The sequence below is a fragment of the Carcharhinus amblyrhynchos genome, chromosome 12 (genome assembly GCF_965287045.1).
Source record: "Carcharhinus amblyrhynchos chromosome 12, sCarAmb.v2.hapA, whole genome shotgun sequence".
In the NCBI taxonomy this organism is placed as follows: Eukaryota; Metazoa; Chordata; class Chondrichthyes; order Carcharhiniformes; family Carcharhinidae; genus Carcharhinus; species Carcharhinus amblyrhynchos.
The window spans coordinates 76119752-76142551 of NC_137335.1; the positions used below are offsets into that span (position 1 = coordinate 76119752).

At 41.8% G+C, this 22800-nt stretch overlaps 1 protein-coding gene across 5 annotated transcripts in view; it reads left to right on the forward strand.

Moving 5' to 3' along the window:
- sdccag8 (SHH signaling and ciliogenesis regulator sdccag8) overlaps positions 1-22800 on the forward strand; it is a 327951-nt gene that overhangs the window by 208187 nt on the left and 96964 nt on the right. The gene's annotated exons all lie outside the window — the stretch shown is intronic.

Sequence of the window (22800 nt, forward strand, 5' to 3'; positions counted from 1 at the left end):
TCCAAATAAGGATGTCCAGTGGCCCCTCAAAATTGGATGGCCAATTATCATTACTAAGGCAATCGTATCACAAAAATTTGATGGAGGTCAAAGCGGGCAATTTTGTGCCCACATTCACTGTTAATGTGGGAGCAAAATCATGTGAGAATTGGGAAATGAGATTTGTGCCAGCAAGATGATGTAGCGAGAAGATGGGAACCAAATTTAAAAATACATTTTAATGAATTTACATAATATTAAAGAGCCTATGCCATATGATCCAACTCACTGAATATTCAAACCTCAATAATGTGACGCAAGTGGCATGGGGCCGCCAAGGTCACTATAGCCCCTGTGGGGAGAGACGGCATACCTGGGCACTGCCCCCAGCTCAGGTCAGCACTGCCAGAGGGCTCTAGGGCCCTCTGGGGATCCCAGTTGATGGGGGAGGGGGAATTCATTTACATATGTTGTGGGAGGGAAGCCTCTGATAACTGTGGTGGTGGATGGTGGGGAAAGCCCCCAAAAATTGTGTCATTGCGAAAGCAGAGAGCCCCCAGATGATTGTACCATGGTGGGGAGGGCCTCCAATAATTGTGTCATAAATGGGGGGGAGATCCCCCAATAATTGTGTCATAAATGGGGGAAGAGCCCCAAATAACTGTGTCATAGTGGGCAAGGGAGGAGGTCTCTGACAATTGTGTTGTAATAGGCAAGGGGGGAGGCCTCTAATAATTGTGTCATGGTGGCTGAAGGGGAAAGTCTCTGATAATTGTGTCGTGATGGGTGAGGGGGGAGTCTCCGATAATTGTGTCGTGTTGGGGGAGAGCCCCGACTAATATGTCATGGTGCAGGAGATTGGCGGAGGGAGCTCCCAATATCCTTGTAATGGAGCTGCAGTGCTGGGAAGAATTTAACATACAAGGGCACCCCAATCTCTGGATCCAGTTTTGCTGGCTTTATCAAGCTCTGTCTTGCCAGAAACCTGCCCCATCCTACCATCCCATTTGTTTATGTTAGAGTTGTTCAAGATCTGGTTTAAAAACTCAACCGTGTATCTGGAAAGATACAGGTCAGTTTTCAGTCAGAGTTTGATACTTTGGGTGGAATTTTCCCAGAAGTTACCTGCCAAAATGTACTAGGCCCACGTTTTATATTTAAGTGGTTGCAACATGCTTTAAACGCTGATCACGTGAATTGGTGGTAATGTCATTAGGCTGTTATACAGGCTGCTATTTTACTTGCAGCTTGTACTCTGAACAGGAAGAAGCTCCAAGAGTAAATCTGTTGTTGTTAGTTTGAATCTACATGGACAAACCACATCTTTTCTTTTTATTAAAACCCACAACCTCTAATATAGCACATTATAGCCCTGATGACATGAAAACTAGAATGCTGAGTGAGTCAACAGAAAAAAGTAGAGACCAAATGTAATCTTTCAAATATCATTAGATATGGCGGTTATGCCTATGACATGGAAGAATGCCAGTGTGAACCTCTGTTGAAAAGTAGAGAAAGGTACTATTCAAATAACCAAAGGCTGGTCAGTAGTGGGTACATTTCTGAAGGATACAGTGTCAGATGATTAATATCAAGGCTTGATGCAACCCTGGGACCCACATCATCTGAAATAAAATCAAAAATTGCTGAAACTACTCAGCAGGTCAGGCAGCATCAATGGAGAGAGAAACAGAATTAACGAGCTGAATTTGAATTCTCATAAAAAGATTGGTCATGGTTATGCCTTTGATAAACTTTACAAATTAATCTCAATGGTATTGAGAATAAGACATGGATGTGAAATAGTAATAAGATACAGTGAGCCAAAGTAAGATTGAAATGGGAAAGTATTCACTGATGTGTCCCACCAACAGATTAATGTTGAGTTCTGTCTTGCTCCTGGAATACATGAGTGACCTAGATTTGCAGTTTCAGTGCAAAGCAGTGAAATCATAGATGACACGAGCTCAGAGAAGGCAGCCAAAAATTCTACAAAGGCATCTCAATGAGGTCTGCAGCTGGGCTGATCAGTTGTAGATCAATCCAGATAAATTTTGAATAAAAATAACAGGCACATAGAATGGGGTGGGATACATTTTACAAAGAGTTGAGTTGAAAGAGATATGGGGGTATTAATTTACTTGCCATACACATTATTGAAACAGTGTGAGGTAGCAAAACGATCAGGATGCTGGGTCACATTGCCAAATCAGTTGAGTTCAAATCCCTAAAGGTTGTGATGCAGTTGCATAGCCTGCACCTGGAGTATTGCGCATAGTTCTGATAAACACAACATAAGTGGTTCATCCTGGCTTCAGGAGCAGCGCACAAAACCTAGTACCAAAATAATGGACTATGAAAAATGATTAGACAACTAGTGTTATTCAACTTCAAAAACATTTCTCAATGGGTTGTTTATGAGCCTCTTTTATTTACTAATAAGGCTCAAAACCAAGAACAAAGATTTTAGATATTCAGGTAATCTGCCAGTACACAAGGGCATGAGGACATAGCACCAGAACTATGAAACGGATGTTTAGGACACGCAACAGGAAATGTTTCCTTAAATAGCAATCAAAAGCTAGAATGGATTGCCAGAAGTGTAGTTGAGGCCATGACACTGGACTCAATTCAGAAACAGCTGGATATAGTGTTTAAGATGATGGAGTTGATATTCTAGAAAGATTTGCTCAGGTAAGCTGAAGGGCCATCATCATCTGCACAGCTCAATGATGCAATCAGGCTAGTCATGCTTTCAGTCCTATAATGATTTCAGTAGCTCAGTCACAATCACAATTTTGAATTCTTATCCGAGTGCTTCATTATGTCCTATATCAAGAGCTTGTAGAGAGGTGGATGACTCTTTTCAAAAGCAGTAAAAATACACATTTTAAGGTGCAAAGATTTTGTTTCCGAATCATTAGTCAAATAGTTCTCGGCTCCGCTCTCTTTCAAATTATCCCTGATTCCAGTAATTTTTGAAAGATATCAAAGGAGAAGATAAGAACTATATAGACCCCTGCCCATGTGATTCTGACAGCCATAATTCTCATCTGGTCTCCTTCATAAAGAGAGAATCATTTTACCTTCCCAACAGGCGAGAGCTTCTCTCTCAGAGTCTGGCACCGTGAAACATTCAGCTTCCAGCTGCTGGCTTGGCTGTTGAACAGGAATGGTTAAAAAGCCCAGGGCTTATGAAAGGAAGTGATAGAGATCATCATAGCTGCAAGGAAATCTTCCACACAGTCTGTTTGTAACAGTAAGTGGAAAAGGTTTGCCATCTGGTGCCAAGATCATGGACAGGATCCCGTGCTGTGTAGGATCCTTGTGATTCTCGACTATTTGGGTATTCTGGTAGAATCTGGACTGAAGCCCAGTTTGATCAGAGTACATGCAGCAGCTTTCCCAGTGTCAGTATAAAGGAACCAGGTGGGTGTTCGTTCTATGCTGTCACAGTTTACAAAAGGAGTTTGGAAAGTCAGAACTCCACATAAGTTCTTTGCTTCTAGTGTGAGCTACATGATTTTTTTTTAAGTAATTAATTTGATCTTATACTCCTTTTCCTTTTGTGGACTTTCACCCACAAACTGCACATTTCTTGGACCGAAGGGCAAGAAAAGAATTTGCTCCTCAATCCTCACTACCTCTCCTCTGTCACCAGCCACCAGGGGGTGTACAAGTGTGACTCAAGGTGACAGGTCTGCCTATTTTCCTTTCTTTCCCGTGGAGAAGCACCTGTCCTTCACTCAGTGGTTTCTCACTGCGGCCCCACTTGGGAACAGATCAGAAACTCACCCTGGGGGAAGCAATGCTCGAATGTGTTTGCAGTTTTGTGCACATAATAATTGCTGCAATTTTCTTTCCCCCCACTCTGCCACCTTTCCCCTCACATGTGGGGAATCATTGATATAAATTCATCTCACACTGCTTCACAGAGTAGAATGTTAGCGCTCTAATCCACAACACAGGTCCAAAAATCTGAAGCTCGTGTGCAACCTCTTTTAGGGCCCATGGAAAATGTATATTCCAATTTGGTGATTGTTACATTAGTAGCTAACCTTCATTGTGTCCAGATTTCTCAGAATAGTGAGAGCAGTAACTTCCACTCTTTTTTGTTTCTTGCTGGTCAGTAAAGGAACATATGTTCAATTACTTTGAGGTGTGAAAAAGCATGTTGCTCTTACCTGAATAGAACAAAATCTCTGAGAATACACAGTCAAGGGGGTGGTACAATAAGTGACCTTTTCACAGCCCAGGATGGTGGGGCTTGGTGCTGGGTTCAGGAGGACTGGGAAAATGGGGGAAGCCAAGTCAGGATAGTTCAATGGAGACCAGCAGTCAATTAAAGTGGATAAGTCTCCAGTTAGGGGAAATTTTGTGGCCTCATCATCGTTTTCCTGCAATATTCGGAGGTCACCAGCTCAATGCAAGTAGCCTCATTATAGCAGGCCAAGACCATCAGTGCCAAGCTGCCTCCTGGTGTGGCCCGCATAATTATTGATTTGTGTGCACTTCCATGAGAGCACCTCAAAATTGACTTGCACTTCCAATCCCTAACCTGTCTAAGCAGTGACCACCCCAACCCCCTCCTATTCCAATTGGGGCTGTCAAGGTTGTAGAGCATTGGGAGCCCATTCACAGCAGGAGTGAATTAGGAAATTACCTTCTGGAAGATTGCACCACCATTCGTACTACTGCAACTTGCAGCTAGGTGTTCAGGACTCTCATTTGAGGTTCTGAGAGACAGGATAAACTGTCACTTTGAAAGATGTGGATTAGTCAAGGATAGTTGGGTTGGATTTGGTAAGGGAAGATTTTGTATGACTAACTTGATTGAATTTTTTAAGGAAGTAACAAGGAGGATTGATGAGGATAGTGCAGTTGATGGGGTCCGCATGAATTTTAGCAAGATTTTTGGCAAAGCCTCATATGGCAGACTAGATGTTTAAAAAAGCCCTTTGCACCCAGGGGAGTATAACAAACTGGATACAAAATAGAAAGAGAAAATCTCAGCAGGTCTGGCAGCATTGGTAAGGAGAGAAAAGAGCTGACGTTTCGAGTCCAGATGACCCTTTGTCAAGCTTTGTCAAAGATTTTCCAATATTTTCTCTTTAGGTTTCAGATTCCAACATCCGCAGTAATTTGCTTTTATCCAGGATACAAAATAGGCCCATTGACTGGAAAAAAGAATTGATGGGTGTTTTTGCGATTGGAAGGCCTGTCCAGTCAAGGCTGCAGGAAGATGTCAATGACTGGAGAAGTGAGCTGATAAATGGCAAATGGAATTCAGTCCAGAGAAGTATCAGGTGATGTATTTTGGGAGGTCAAACAAGGCAAAAGGAAAACAAAATTAATGTCGAGAGGTGTGGAGAAAGTGAGGGACCTTGGAGACCCCTCAGGTAGAAGGACAGATTGATATGGAATTCTTTCTTTATTAGTGGAAGTATAGAATATAAGAGCAGGGAGATTATGTTGGCACTGTACAAATCATTCGATAGGCCACAGCTTGGGTACTGTGTGCAGTTCTGATCACCTCATTACAGAAAGGATGTAATTGCATGAGAAGGTACAGAGAAGATTTATGACGATGTTGCTGGGACTGGAAAATACAACTATGATGAATGATTGGATAGGATGGGGTTGTTCTTCTTGGAACAGAGGAGGCTGAGGAGAGATTTGATTGAGATGTACAAAATTGTGAGGGACCTGGATGAGGTAGATGGAAAGGGCCTATTTACTTTAGCAGAGAAGTTAGTTCCTAAGAGACCTAGATTTAAAGTAACTTATAGAATGATTAGAGGGAAAATATAAATTTTTAAATGTCCCTTAAATAGTTACTTTTTAATTAGTTAATCAGAAGGAAAGTGAAAAGCTAGTGGATCTACTGTTTCAAGTGTAAAAGTTTATTATATTACTACGGTTTAAATTAGTACAATAAGTAGTGGAGAGGAGAGGCATTAAATACATTTCAAAATTAAGAAAATAATTAATTAATTTGTTAAATAGAATAAGGATGGGAAGGCAGGTGATGTGTTGCAGCTGCAGAATGTGGGAGCTCATGGCCACCTATGTGATCCACAGCAACCACATCTGCAGTAGGTGTCTACAGCTGAAGGAGCTTTAGCTAGAGTCAGTGAGCTGAAGGCCAAGCTACAGACACTGCAATATATCAGAGAAGGTTATCTAGACACTTTGTTCCAGGAGGCAGTCGCATCCCTTGTGCTAGGTTCTTCAAATTTGGTCAGTGATCAGGGATAAGAAGGGTGTGTGTGAGTGATGCAGGTGAGAGGATCGAGAAGACAGGAATGCAGGAGCCTCAGCCATTGCAATTGTCCGACAGGTTTGAGGTTCTTTCAGCTTGTGTGAATGGGGGCAGGGGTTGCATAGTAGATGAGTGAACAGACCACCACACTGTGGTACCATAGAGCCATTCAAACAGGACAAAGTAGTATCGTAGGGGACAGTATAGTCAGAAAGACAAACACGATTCTCTGCAGCAAAGAGCAAGAGTTCAGACAGCTGTGTTGCTTGCCCTGCCAGGAGTGAAATGTCTGCTTCAGGGCTTGAGAGGAACTTGTAGTGGAAGGGAAGGGTCCAGTTGTCATGATCCACATTGGTCTATATAGTGACATAGACATGGCTAGGAAAGAAGTTCTGCGTAGAGAATCCGAGAAGCTGAGATCTAAATTTTTAAAAAAGTATTAAAAGTAAAAATATCACCTGAGCCATTAGCAGACTCGAACAGGCTAAGTAAGAATAGGGAGTTGGATGCCTGGCTGAAAGATTGGTGTGGGAAGAATTAATTTTGATGCATGGGGCATTGGCACCACTGGGGAAAATTGCAGCTGTAATATTAAGACGGTTTTCACTTGAACCATACTAGAACTGGGGATGGTCGGGTCTGAACTATGCTGGAACTTCTGGTGAGTTATTTAAATCGGGCAATAGTGAAGAATTTAAACTAAATAGTAGGGGAGGGATCACATGAGGGATTAAAATCTGCCGATTAAAGGAAAAGGCCAAAGCAAGAGTAAGGTAGCAATAGGTGACAATGATAATGAGAGTGTGGCAGGAAGCATAATGAGAGTGCAGCAGCAGATAAGGCCAGAGTTGCCAAATATAGTAAAAAGACACAACAGAAGCCTTTGTATCTGAATATAATAGGATTCGTAACAAACAGATTAACTGATAGTTTAAATAGAAAGAGCTATGTATGACCAGGTAACCGTTACAGAGGTGCGGCTGTAACGTGACTAGGGCTGGGACCTGAATATTACTTGACATTTCAGAAGGAGAGGAAGCTAGGAAAATGTGATGGGGTAGCTCTGTTAATTAATGATGACATTACTACAATAGTGAGATGAGCATAGCTTTAAAGATTTTGTAGAGTCAGTTTGGATAGAGATAATAAATCGCAAAGGTAAGAAGTCACTTATGTAAGTAGTTTAAAGCTCCACTAACTAACTACACTACAAGATGAACTATACAAAAAGAGATAGTGGGAACTTGTAAGAAAGGAACTGCAAAGATCATGCATGATTTTAATCTACATGTAAATTGAATGAATCAGATTGGTAAAGATAGCCTGGAAGGTGAGTGCATGGAGTGTTTTCAGGGCATTTTCTTAGAACAGCAAATTCTAGAGTCAACCCAAGAGAGGCTGTTCTAGATCTGGTAATGAGACAGGATTGACTCATGACTTTATAGTAGAGGAACCTCTTGATATCAGTAATCATGACATGATTTAATTTCATATTCAGTTTGAGGATGAGGTGAGTGAGTTTAAGAGAAGTGTTTTCAACTAATTCCAAGGTTTTGAAGTTAGTGCTGGCTATAGTGAACTGGTAAATTTGGTTAAGAGGTTAGACAGTAGAGATGCAGTGGAGTCATTTAAGGAGATGTTCCATACGCTCAGCATAGGTCCATTTCAGAGAGAAAGAAACTCCAGCAGAAGGAATCATCATCCATGGCTAACTCAGGAAGTTAAAGATAGTGTTAAACTGAAAGAAAAAGTATACTATTCTGCAAAGATTAGTGGTAGATTGGAAGATTGAACAGAATTTAAAAACCAGCAGTGAATGACTAAACAGAAAGGGAGAAATTATAGTATGAGAAAATGATGGCTAGAAATAAAAAAAGTGATAATAAGTTTCTACCAATACTTAAAAAAGGAAAAAATAATTTAAGAAGAATTGGCCCACAAGGGAGTGAGAATGGGGAATTGATAGTGGGAAATAAGGAAAGCAGTGGACAGAAATTTTGTCCCTGTCTTCACTGCAGAAGACACAAATAACATAACAGAAATGATTATAAATCAGCAGGTGAAAGGGAGGAAGGAATTAAAAACAAATACAATCCCAGGGAAAGGATACTAAGAAAACCATTAGAACTAAAGTCTAACAAGTCCCAAGGTCCTGGTGGACTTCTTCCTCAGATCTTAAAATAAATAGCTGTGGAGATAGTAGATGCAGTTCCTAGATTCTGGAAAAGTCCCATCAGATTGGAAAATTGCAAATATAATTTCTTTATTCAAGAAAGAAGGGAGAATGAAAGCAGGACCAGTTAGCTAATATCTGTTGTAGGGAAAAACTAGGATCTATTATTAAGGAGATTATAGCAGGGTACTTAAAAAAAATCATAATGCAAACTAACTGAGCCAGTAATGGATAATGAGTCTTGACTGACAGCCCAGACATCCATTAATCTGCTGAAAAAGTTGCGCACAAAAAAAAATTGCTTGATTCACAGCTACTTCACTTTGATCTAATTTGCCGACTGCATAATGTTTATTTATACAAGATATAGGGGTGTCAAGTGCTTGTAGTTCTCCTGTTGATACTTTAAAGACACTTTAATAGGGCTGTAGTAAAAGTAGTTTCTTTAAGAAGTTATTAATGAATGACTTTTTAAAAGTTTTCCACACATGCCACTCTTAATTAGGGCTCATTACTAATGTACAAAGCAAATGAGCATGGAAGGTTGACATGTGGTATACAAGTGTCATGAGGGTGGGTAGTTGACATGAGTGGGCATAGATGATGGGTGAGGACTTGAGGGCCAAATATTAAATAAAACAACTGGGTACAAGTTTCAGAGCACTAAGGTAGATCATTTAATCAGCCCAATTCAGCATTTGGTAACCCTTCTGGCTAACTCCAAACTGTTTCCAAGGCTTTGGGAAATCTCTAATTTCCTTCTTGACATTTCTCCAGATGCTCTTGCATAAGGAGTCCTGCTTCAGGAACAACCAAAGTTATGTGAGACTTTTGCTCCTGTGTGCCTACAGTTGCATTTAAATAAACAAAGAAAAAATTGTGTGGGGCAGCATGGTGGCCCAGTGGTTAGCACTGCCGTCTCACAGCGCCAGGGACCCGGATTCAATTCCAGCCTTGGGTCACCGTCTGTGTGGGTTTTGCATATTCTCCTTGTGTCTGTGTGGGTTTCCTCCAGGTGCTCTGGTTTCCTCTCAAACTTTAAAGATGTGCAGGTTAGGTTGATTGGCCATGCTAAATTGCCCCTTAGTGTCAGGGGGATTAACAGGGTAAATACAGGGTTACAGGAATAGGGCATGCATGGATTCTTGTCAGTGCAGATGGGCCAGATGGCCTCCTTCTGTACTGTAGGGATTCTATGATTCGACTTACCACTAAATTATATTCGGATAGAAGAAGTTACTTTGCAGCCACTATTGTTATCCATGTAAATATACCAGCTGTTTTGCATGTAGCAGCATGTCCACAAAGAGCAATGAAGTGAATCTGTTCTTACTAGTGTTGGTTTAGGCAAGAACATTGGCACCAGCACTGGGAATACCTGATCTTTGAACAATGATCTTCAATGTACACCCAGCCACAGGAGCCTTGATTTTAAAACTCATCCATAAAAATGTCAATTGAATAAAAATAGCCACGCAGCTGGAGAGTATGTGTAGAACTATCACTTGGTGAAGTGCTACAAATTTATTCAGCATCAGTATTATTTTTGACTAAATCTATTCTCCTCCAAGTATTCTGAATTTGGCAATACAGTCTTGTTTTCATTTGGTAGTTCTAAAATTACTTAATTTGGATGAGCCAGATGTTCCAGCTTTTGCACTTGTCCTGTTGTGGTCCAACGAATCATTGTTTTGAGAACAGATGATTTTCTTCTTTATTTCCAGTCCTGCACAAACCCTAGAGAAAGCTCAGTAATTCAACAAGCTAATTGGACACTGAACTGTTGATTTTTTTTTTAGATGCTGTGATCTTCTTCATATGTTGCAAATAAACCTATTCCTGGACTGATCATTTTATTCTCTTGTTATCTATGTCAGCAGTTGACTTACGGGTTTTTTAAAATTCTGGTTGTAGAGAATTCCCAAATACCCTTTTGTCATTTGATTACTCCATCATTGATAGAATATCACTGGATATCCTTCAAAGAAATATGTCTTTTGCTGAAAAACATCAGACAGGTTGGTAACCAGATTTCAAATAATTGACACAAAAGCCAGGGGAGAGATGAGGAGAATTTTTTTTTAAATGCAGTGTACATTATGTGAAAGCATGAGAGAAGCAGTTTTAAAATAACTTCCAAAAGATAATAGATCTTTACTTGATAAATCTGTGGGGGCAAAAGCTGGGGAATGAGATGGTTTGTTTGTTCTGCCAGAGAGCTGACACTGATACATTGGGCTGAGTGGTCAACATTTTTGCAGTATTTTGAGAGGCATTTCATACGCAAATGCAGTTGACTTTTTCAATTTTTAGCAGCTGTAGCACTAGCAGATTCAGATTAAAGATTCCTTTGTGCTTCCCTAAAAATCAGCTTTAAATTGTCTCAGAATGCGCAAGTGTAGATTTATCAATTTTCTGCAGCAATGATCTGTGTGATCACTGAATGAAATTTGCAACTTAAAGGCAGTTTGTGAGAATATAATTCTTGTGCTGTGTTCTGGGCCAATGCCAACTAGAAATTTGTTTGAAACTGGCCAAATTAATTTCACATTGGACTCAGACAGCCAGCAGAGAATGGACATTCACCCCATCTGTCTACTCTGGATTTGGACTCCAAGGTTAAAAATAGTGTGCTATCAGTCTGCACTATTTTATATATTGCTTTGCTAAAGCACACAGTTTATTTCTGGTGAAATAGCCTGTATCATATCTTTGCTTTACTCACCATCTTTCTGTATTAGTGCTTTAACTGGTGCAGACATGATGGGCCGAGAGGCCTTATTCTGAACTGTATACCTCTATGACTCTATTGCTACCAACCCAATTAATTGAGGCACATTTCTTACACCTACAAAAAAAAAGAATAATTTCAAGTAACTTCCTAAAGGGTAGTTTAAATTGTTACTGGCAGTAAATGACAAAGCCATGGATCTGAGAAGTTTCTGTTTGTAGAACAAATGGTAACTGCATGTGCTTAATGAACAGTCAGAACCCAAAGGCCTAAATTTTCCAGTCCTGCCATCATGCAAATCATAGTGGGCATAATGGATAATTTGACGGAGCAGCAAAAGGTCCATTGACTTCAGGCAGAAATCAGGACTGGAAAATCCCACCTAAAGACTCTTTAGGGGTGATTTTAATCAGGATCACCTGCATGGCAGGAATTGATATGGAAAAGTGATTAAAATCACTGTAGAGTATTTAACACTGTGTTCCCACTGATGGCTATTTTGACTGCAGTCTATGCAGCTGAGTCGTCTCATAAATACGTGCAGAGTGAGATTCTATGACATATAATTATATTCTAACACCATTTTTAGGTGCAATTTATTAGTGTGCTGTATAGTACCCAAATTGCTATTAAATCCTAGCTGGATTGGTCAGTATGAGCCACTGAAGCAGCATTTGAAAGGGCAGTCAAATGCAACTAATTGGATGATTGAATCTTTGTACTATTGTGCTGTTTAGGTTGCCAGGAAAGTTTTCAGATTCCTGTCTTTTCCTCAGTATTCCTTTCTACGTATTCAGAGTCTTAAGTACACAGCTGTATTAAGCAGGTGACCAATGGAAGCAGGTGGATCCATGCTTCCTGTTGTAGTGCTGAAACTCCTTGATACCTTTTCCATTACCAGTTCCATTCAAATTTTCTGTGAACAATTTGTGATAATTGCAGAATATTCTCAATCCTGCTGCTAGGATGCTTTTATAGTATCTAGGTGCCCACCAGGAGCTGAGAAAAATTTTTCTTAACTTCATAATGGTTATTCATGCATTCCTCAGATTAATGGTTAAAGTTAACATTAAAGACAAGAGATTATATAACTCATCTTATCTTTTGCCTTAGTTTTTAAAAGATTAGTTATAGCAGAGTATGTAAGTGTGAGTATCCTGTTAAACTCCTCTTCTGTACAAACCGACATAGTGAAGTACGATTCTTCTAGTAAATGGCTTTGCTGCCCCCAGAAAAGTTCTGGTTTCTTGTCACAGGAGTGAAGGAACTTTAGTCCTTAACCCCTGTGGCTCCCACCTCCAACTTGATGGCATGGCATGAGAACTGTACCCCTGCAAGTCTTCTTTAAAATGGCAACTACATTCCATACAACTCAAGGGCCTTTCTCACATACATCACATTAAATTTGGCTGTGACATATTGTTCCATAATTAGAATTGAGACATTGGCGGGGATTTTCTGATTCTGACCGCAGTGGGACTAGAAATTTCCATCAGAAGTCAATGGAGGTTTTGCTAGTTCCCCAATTTATCTTTCTGATCCCACCATGGGCAGGACCAGAAAAGCCCAGCCATCACCTTTTATATTGAAAGGGGCAAAGAGTGTCAAATTCAGTTTTCAGTCTTGTCAGCTATTCTGAGGTACTGCTTACACACTAGTTGAAAGGGAGATGTTGCCATCTGTTAACAGGTGGTATAAAGCCCCATTTCACAATAAATATAATTTTATCAGGATGATGGTCAATTCATACCGAAATCTGAATAACATAGGGCAGCTGCAACTCAATCATGAGAAATAACCCATCCATCTCACCTTGACCTCAACAACATTGACCTTGTTGCTAAGGAAGATATCCCATAAGCAAAGCTCATCTAACTTTAGTTCTTAATATACACCATGTGGTTCTTCCTATAAAGTTCTACTATGCCATGTATCCATAACATAGTTTACCCCTAAAGGCAGAAAATAACAAATTATGAGAAGGGTAGTTTAATTAGTCTCAGACATTTTAGCCATTATTCATCACATGATTACATACCCCTGATGCCACTTTCCATCCTCTAGGACTAGTATATGCTCCCTCCTATGGCAAGTATGTTGGTGGGTGCTTAATTCATCGTATCTATTTGGGTATATAGATGCTTTAAAGAGTAATTACTTTTGAAATGGACCAGTTTTTCAAAAGTGCCATCAGTCATAAGGCATTTCTTGCACAATCAAAGCTTAAAACTCTTCGAGACACAAGACCCAAAGATTGCCTTTGTCAAAATGGCAGCAAAGCTATTTCCAGCATGCATTGTACACATGGGAATTACTTGCCACATTGGATGCGTTGTTGCCTGTTTTGTGCTTGTAAATGGGTGTGGGTAGGTGACATAGATAACTAGACATAACTGTAACATACTTGTGAACTATGGCCAGTGTGATGAAATTGTCACAGCAGGGAGTCCATCAATCAGTTGGAAAACAGGTGCTGACACTGTTGCAGTAATATTCAGGAGGTTCAGTGAGATCGAGTCCCAGTTGGTCACTTACATTCTGCCGCTAGGTTTTCTGGCTCCTTTAAGGGTAATCAGAGGCCAATCTGTGGCTGGGAGATTTCCAGTAACAATAGCAGTGCGATTATTGCTGGTACTATAGTCAGCCTGGGCAGAGGAGAGGCAATGAAGCCTCAGGAATAAGGAATAAGGGATAGGTACAAGGGGAACAAACATGGAGGTTTGGGGGTGGGTGAGGTGGATAGATTTGAAGATCAGAGACTGATCTTGGGTCTCTGTTCACTCCCCTATCAGGTCCCAAGGCTTATTCACCATGCAGTAGATCCATGTCACAATCTCCACCCGTCCCCTTGCAGCTCATTAAATACCAGAAGCAGTGAGATGAGGCCCTCAAGTGGCACCTAAGAGCCTCAATTGGTGTTAGGTTTTCCATCCTCATCAATTGAACAATTGAATCTAACATGTGAAGTATCTTCTGTGAGGAATTACGGCAAATTACTTTAAAAGGTTCTTATCAATCCTAATACAGTCTTCCTGTTAATCAGGATATTCTTAGGCAAACGAGAATCCAAAGAGCTTCTACAAATACATAAAGAGCAAGAGGGTAACAGGGGAGAGAGTAAGGCCTTTTAAGGATCAACAAGGACATCTATGTGCGGATTCACAAGAGATGGGTGAGATCCTAAATGAATATTTCTCATCAGTATTTACTGTTGAGAAAAGCACGGATGTTAGGGAACTTGGGGAAATGAATAGTGATGTCTTGAGGAGTGTACATATTACAGAGAAGGAGATACTGGAAGTCTTAAAGCGCATCAAGGTAGATAAATCCCAGGGACCTGATGAAATATATCCCAGGATGTTGTGGGAGGCTAGGGAGGAAATTGCAGGTCCCCTAACCGAGATATTCAAATCATTGATAGTCACGGGTGAGGTGCCTGAAGATTGGAGAGTGGCAAATATTGTGCCTTTGTTTAAAAAGGGCAACAGGGAAAAGCCTGGGAATTACAGGCCAGTGAGCCTCATATCTGTGGTGGGTAAATTGTTGGAAGGTATTTTGAGAGACAAGATCCACAGGCATTTAGAGATGCAAGGACTGATTAGCGACAGTCAGCACGGCTTTGTGAGTGGAAGATCCTATCTTATAAATTTGAGTTTTTTTAAGGGGTCACCAAGAAGGTAGATGAGGACAGTGCAGTTGATGTTGTCTACATTGACTTTAGCAAGGCCTTTGACAAGGTAATGCGTGGTAGGTTTTGCATAAAGTTAAGTCTCATGGGATCCAGAGTGGGGTATCTAAGTGGATACAAAATTGGCTTCTTGACAGAATGTGGGTATGCCGGCGTTGGACTGGTGTAAACACAGTAAAAAGTCTGACAACACCAGGTTTTAGTCCAACCGATTCTTGACAGAAGCCAGAGGGTGGTTGTAGAGAGTTGTTTTTCAAATCGGAGGCCTATGACCAGCAGCGTGCCTCTGGGATCAGTGCTGGGCCCAATGTTATTTGTCATTTATATTAATGATTTGGATGAGAATATAGGAGGCATGGTTAGTAAGTTTGCAGATGACACTAAGATTGGTGGCATAGTGGACAGTGAAGAAAATTATCTCCGATTGCAATGGGATCTTGATCAGTTGGCCAGTGGGCTGACGAATGGCAGATGGAGTTTAATTTAAACAAGTGTGAGGTGATGCATTTTGGTAGATTGAAACAGGACTTAGTCATTGGTATGGCACTGGGGAGAGTTACAGAACAAAGAGATCTAGGGGTACATGTTTATAGTTCCTTGAAAGTGGAGTCACAGGTTGACAGAGTAGTGAAGAAGGCATTCGGCATGCTTGGTTTCATCAGTCAGAACATTGAATACAGGAGTTGGAGCATCTTGTTGAAGTTGTACAAGACATTGGTAAGGCCGCATTTGGAATACTGTGTGCAATTCTGGTCATCCTATTATAGAAAGGATATTATTAAACGAGAAAGAGTGCAGAAAAGATTTACTAGGATGCTACTGGGACTTGATCAATTGAGTTACAAGGAGAGGCTGAATAGACTGGGACTTTTTTCTCTGGAACGTAGGAGGCTGAGGGATGACCTTATAGAGGTCTTTAAAATAATGAAGGGCATAGACAAGGTAGATAGTCAATATCTTTTCCCAAAGGTAGGGGAGTCTAAAACTAGAAGGCATAGGTTTAAGGTGAGAGGGGAGAGATACAAAATTTTTTCACACAGAGAGTGGTGAGCTGCTGAGGTAGGTATAATTTTATCTTTTAGAACAACAAAGAACATCCCAGCACAGGAAACAGGCCCTTTGGCCCAACGAGCCCACACCACCGCATCTTCCCACACCTACCCCGCCCTGTGTGTATGTGAGTGGAACTCCTAATGTAGCCAGATTCAGGGGAGAATAGTGTCAATTTGGTAAAACCAATCAGCCTAAGAGCACATCTTTGGGGTGTGGGAGGAAACCGGAGGGCCCAGAGGAAACCCACGCAACCACAGGGAGAATGCGCAAACTCCCACAGACACAGGCCCAAATCCATGTATCTGCACAGCTAGCAGTGATAGTCACTGAGCTGTTGCGGTGCCCATCTGCTGGTCCAGGATTAAGCACACACAACGACACGAAGTACTAGGCCACTCCCGGAACCTCCAAGAGCAGCCCACGCACGACCCACCGTGTGCATGCCCCTCGTTTGACAACAAGGTGGACCGACCCTGTGGAATAAAAAAGACAATACATCAACATATAAAACTACATTTCCGGTGTCGTCCCAAGGCTCTGACCCTACTTAATACCCTCTGCTATAACCCTCCATCCTTGCTTGGCTCATGTGTCTGTCTAAGTAAACCTTAAACAAGTCCAACGTGCCTGCCTCCACCACCCTACTTGGTAGCGCGTTCCACACCCCCACGACCCTCTGCGTGAAAAACCTTCCTCTCATATCCAAATTATACTTCTCCCCCCTCACCCTTAGATCGTGACCTCTCGTAATTGTCCCCAATCTAGGGAAAAGCCTACCACTGTTTACTCTATCTATTCCCTACAGTATTTTGTATACCTCAATCATATCACCCCTTAATCTCCGTCTTTCTAAGGAGAAGAGCCCCAGTTTCTCCAATCTTTCCTCGTAACTCAGTCCTTCCATGCCAGGCAACATCCTGGTAAACCTCCTCTGCACCCTCTCCAGGGTCTCCACGTCCTTCCGGTAGTAAGGTGACCAGAACTGGACGCAGTACTCCAAATGCGGTCTAACCAACGTTCTGTACAACTGAAGCATTAGACGGCAGCTCTTATACTCTATACCCCTTCCTATAAAGGCTAGCATTCCATAAACTTTCTTCACAACCTTCTCTACCTGTGTCGACACCTTCAGAGAGTTGTGCACCTGCACTCCCAGGTCCCTCTGTATCTCTATACTCTTAATCGGTCTACCTTTTATCACATTACTCCTCCCTGCATTATTCCTTCCAAAATGCATCACCTCGCATTTGTCAGGATTAAATTCCATCTGCCATCTATCTGCCCAATATACCAACCTATCTGTATCCTGCTGTGTCACCTGACAGTCGTCCTCAGTATCTGCCAATCCTACCATCTTGGTGTCATCCGCAAATTTGCTGATCACACCACGTACACCCTCTTCCAAGTCGTTTATATATACTACAAAGAGGAGAGGTCCCAGTACTGAGCCCTGCGGCACACCACTGGTGACTGGCCTCCAGCCAGAAAAGGTGCCCTCGACAACTACTCTCTGTCTCCTATTTCCCAACCAGTTTTCGACCCACCTAGCTACCTGTCCTTGTTTCCCATGTGCTTTAACCTTTTCTACCAGCCTACTGTGAGGGACTTTGTCAAACGCCTTACTGAAATCCATAAAGATGACATCAACGGCTCGCCCATCGTCAACCGTTTTTGTCACCTCCTCGAAGAATTCCACCAGGTTCGTAAGGCAAGACCTCCCCCGAACAAAGCCATGTTGCGTATCCCTAATCAGATCGCAACGCTCCAAATGCTCATACATCCTATCCCTAAGAATTTTTTCCAATAATTTTCCTACCACACTTTAAAAAGCACTTAGATAATTACATGGTTACGATGGGTATAGAGGGATATGGGCCAAATGCGGGCAATTGGGATTAGCTTAGGCATTTAAAAAAAAGGGTAGCATGGACAAGTTGGGCCGAAGGGCCTGTTTGCATGCTGTAAACCTCTATGACTCTATGATCCTGTACTTTCCCACCTGATCACAGGGCACTCCTGCCTCCAAGGGGGGCATTAAATTCCACCTCGTATGTCTGAATTGTATGATGCTTTGCTCCATATGGCTGCACAGCACCTGGGGTTGCTGTTGCTTTTCTTATATTCAATTCGTTCTTATTATTCATACTGTTAATACTAGTCCATAGTAGTAATCACTATGCTAAACTGAAATTGTAGCCTAATAATTTTAAACCAGACTGTTAAATCTGTTTTTTCAATGCTTGACTTTTTCACAGCACCTGGTGTACTTTGTTTGAATGTGTTTTTCAATTGAGGAACCAAGGTAAAAGATTTGTGATTTGGGATTTAAGATGCAAGATGACACTAAAGCTGAAAGTGCAAAAACAAAACAAGATGAGATGAATCAGAAAGTAGTGATTGGGTGCTGTAAAACTTGATTTTAAAAAAGTTTGATGATTATAGGTGAAGGAGAGAATGAAACAGGTAATGAATCTAACAAATTTGAGGTCCTGTAAAATAAGAGGTTAGAGTAAGAGTCAGTACAATGACAGTGTTGCCAACGCTTGCAATGTTTAAAAGCAAGTCTGTTCCAACCTTCAAGCAGGAGTCTTAAGATTCCACTACATCTGAACTCCTGCCTTGATGCTACATCTAGAGCCTATTACATAATTGCAAATGTTGCCAACACTGGATGAGTCTTGATTTCAACAGATTGGCAAAATAAGGAAGAGGAACAGTGTGGCAGATGGTGAATCTGCAGCTTTGGAGGAACTGGGGAAGAAATTTCAGAAGGGAACTGAGAATACTAATGATGAGATAAACAGTTGTTATTGGGTGAAGGAAGAATTGCCTACCAGATGACCAGCTCGTTCTTGTATTTTATCCTGGGATTTAAGAGCGGGATTAAAGAACCTCTCTAGATGTAAGAATGATCGTCATTTCTTTGGTTGAGGCTTCACAAAGAATGAAGAGTTTTTGAAGAAAAAATAAGCATTGTACATGAAAGGAAATAGGGAAAGCTTCAACAATGGATGAAATATGGGAGATCCATTTGAGGTTTCAGAAGGTATGGAATCCAAGGGTAAAGAAAAGCTAAGATTCAGGACAATTGTTGAGTGCAAACAATTGTTGGATTGGCAAATGTTGACAAAACTCTATTCAGTTAAGAATTAAAAGAAACAAGGGCTAAATTATTTTATGGAAGAAATGAAGGAAATCAAAGTAGACCTTCCATGATCTAAGCATTTACAATCCTAAACAAATTAATGAATGTGGAATAGAATCACAGAATCACGAATACAATCACAAAATACTACAGTACAGAAAAGCCCATCGAGACTGCAGCGACGCATGAAATACCCTGACCTGCCCACCTAATCCCACTTGCCAGCACTTGGCCTACAGCCTTGAATGTTATGGTGTGCCAAATACTCATCCAGATACTTTTTAAAGGATGTCAAGCATACAAAATCATCGACAAAGGAGGGGATAGGTCTGGAAGAATAGAGGAGGGAATTATCAGTATAAAGAAGGGGCAAAGTCAAAGGGCTGAATTTTCCAGTGCTGTTGTGGCAGAATTGGAGGCTGGTCAGCCAGAAGAATATGGGGGAGCAGTGTTGGGCACTTCCTGGCACATTCTCACAGCTAGGCAATTTTCCTGGGCAGACTGGAAATAGAACTGACTACCCACTCCATAGATGTGGGCAATCAACTGAAATAATTAAGGCCCCAAAAAGGCTTTAGTAGTTTTGCTGCTGACAGAACAGCAACCCCACCCCCACCACCACCATGTGCAGAGGTTTCAATGGAGCTGCCCTCCCAGCAACAGATCACAGGGCCATCAGAGGCTTCATGCCTCAGAGAGAAGGCTGCACTGGATAAGCCACAACCACGGCCCAAACAGTTTAGCCCCTAATAGTCTTTACTTTAAATACATGCCTCTGAAGGTGGGGCACCATTACAGTCACTGACCTCCCTCAGGGGCTGCCAAGGCTCCAGAGCTGCTGCCTGCTGGCTCTCTGATTAGGTCAGCAGAATCAGGGGCCTGTTTGCTATTCTCGATAATGGTGTGAAGTTGGCATAATGCCCAATTTTATAGGTCCACTCACCTGCTTTCCCACCTGCGGAAATCTATCTCCTAGTCATTAATCAGGAGTATCCCTGCTGGTAACATTTATGTATGATCTTATCCTTGATGAGAGCTAAATGATGAATAACTAACCCTCATGGAACTACTGCCTTCAGAATAGAGGAATTGGAAAGGTATTGGTCAAAAACACATGCCTAACACATTAGCATTTTGCATTACAATATTGGAGTCAGAGTTAAGTTCTACTAATGACTTTTAGTTGAAGAACGTGCAGCTCAAATGTTATGAATTTTACGAATGCAAAAAGTGATAACTAGACCACCATGTGGTTGTTTATGCTAGTTTGATAATGTCAATCATAAATCTAGCCAGTTCCCTCCATGTTGCAAGCAGATGTGAAATTCCAGATATACCCATGCTGCAGGTGTGAAATGCTCTGCATTCCTGTGCTGTAGGTGAGAAATGCTCTGCATACCTGCGCTGTAGTTGTGAAATTTCAGTGCATAGCTGTGCTCCAGATATTTAATTCCAGGCACACCGGTGTTGCAGATGTGACATTTCAGACACGTGCTGCAGATGTTAAGTTCCACGCTTACCTTAATCAAGCATCAACGGCTAGCTAGTGGCCGACTGGTGGGAAGTCAACCAATTAACGTACAAGGGGTGGCTCTGTGCTCAGTAGGGAGTCTAGGTCACGATATCATGCCACAGAAGGTAGTGCAGTGAACAGGAAGTCGAACTTGGCTACAAATTTAGAGACCCCCTCTCCTATCTACTTAATCTCTTATTCTGTGCTCAAAAAGTGAGTAAATGAAGTAAGAAAAATCCAAACGTTGCCACCTTCATCAACAGCCTCTGCTGCAAAATATAGTCACGTCCCATTGGAAGGCACTACCTCCATTGTCAAATACACCCAAATTCTTTTTCTTACCCAACACCCAAAAAATGAAACAGACAATGGAAGGTCGGGGGCAATTCTCTCAGCATGCTGCAATATCTTTAGTGGGCCCAGGACTGAAGTGTCTGAACCTGCTAGCCCCCTCTCTCCCCCTACCCCCACCCCACCCCCCAATGGGGTTTGCTCCCCACTAACGGGGAACTGGCAGCCCAAACCTGCTGGAGTGAAGGGTGACCATGGACGCCCCCCACTATGTCAGGGGTAAGGAGGGTTGCCCCTTGGGCAGTGCCAGCCTGCCACTACCCAAGGGGCAAAGTGGCAATGCTGAAGGGGTATCCTGGAACTGCCTACTGGGCATCGGGCTGTGCAAGGGGTGGGGCCAGAGGGAGGCAGGGCCTCTAGGGGACATATGGCGAGATCAGTAGGGGGGTTTCTGTGCCACTCTGCATTTGGGATCAGTGGCAGAGGGAGGGAGGACAGTGATTGGGCTGGCCATGTGTGTGGGAGACGGTAGTCAGGGGGAGCGGGGGTGGGGGGGGGGGGAATGAGGGGGGAGGGGAGAGCCAGGGTGATTGGAGAGGGGAACATCGGTGCTTGCCTGGAGAGGTCTGGGAGACCAACAGTAGAAAGGTCGGAGTGTCAGTGATGCAGAGTTGCAGGGCAATCAGGAGGCTAGCAGTGTGGAGCTACTGGGCATGCCCCAATCACGGCGTTGATTGTGCATGCACAGTGGCCCACTCAGCACTATGCTGCTGGCCTCTCCAGTGGGAATAGGCCCTACGCCCAATTTTCAACAGGAATCTCGCTTGAGGAACTCTGCAGTGCTCAGAGTGCCAGAGGTTCAATCTGGAAAACACGCTGAGAAAACCAGCAGCCATTACTCCAGCTTTTATGTGAATTTGATACTTAGAATGTTTTTGGGAAAATCGGTCCTATTGCATACAATTAGTTATTTAACAAGCTCAATAGTTTGTTAATCAGTTCTTTCAAAATGGCAGACTGGCTTCTGTAATATCAGAGACTGGCATGACAACAAGTGATTGTTGACCCGACATCATTCTGCCATACTTTACACGTGGGGGTGTGGCCCTTCTGATCTGCTGCCGTAAAATCCAGCTCTCCAAAACAGATTATTTGGGAATTTGCCTCATGGTTCATGGAACCTTGCTGTGCATACATTGGCTGCTGCATTTGCCCACATTCTAACCTTGACTACCTGGCAAAAGTAATTAATTGGTTGTGAAGTGGTTTGCGATGTAAATGAACAATATCAGATGCCTTCAAATTCTTTCCTCCTCTCTTGCAAATTTCCTCCATCCAGTTTCACACTGGACAAAAAGTTGTGTCCTACTTAGTCATAATATTAAACAGTATATAGCTTTGCTTTAAATCTATTGAGATAAATATATATGTTGTAAGTAAAGTAAAATATTGCAATAAATAAATTGCATGAACACAATTTTGGTCCAAATTGGAAATGTTTGCTGAATTTTCTATTTGAAAACTTGAAGTGTGTTTTTTCTTTTTGAACTGCTTCCTTTATTCCTCTCCTTTTGTCTAATTCCAGATCATTTGGCACTTTTCCTCTTCTCCAATAGACTGCTTAATATTTGATGGGGTCTCTTGCCTTTATAGTTATACACATGTGACAATTTAAACATTAAGATCCAGGTGTGCTGGTGTTAACCAAATAGCTTGGTGCCTAACAAACTGTATTCTGCTATGAAGGAGTTTATATGGCAACTAGATATATGGGTTTTTGTTATCCAGAGTACATCCAAAAACAGTCAACTCCATCCAAAAAAAAAGCACATAATGTTTTATTTATTTCCCTTTTCAACCACAATTGTTTGAAATTTCTGGGAAAGCAAGTTTCTGCACTCATTAGTAAGCAAAAAAAATTTCTGTGAGTAGGTTTAACGTGAGGGTGTCTTTTGGACAGTTTCC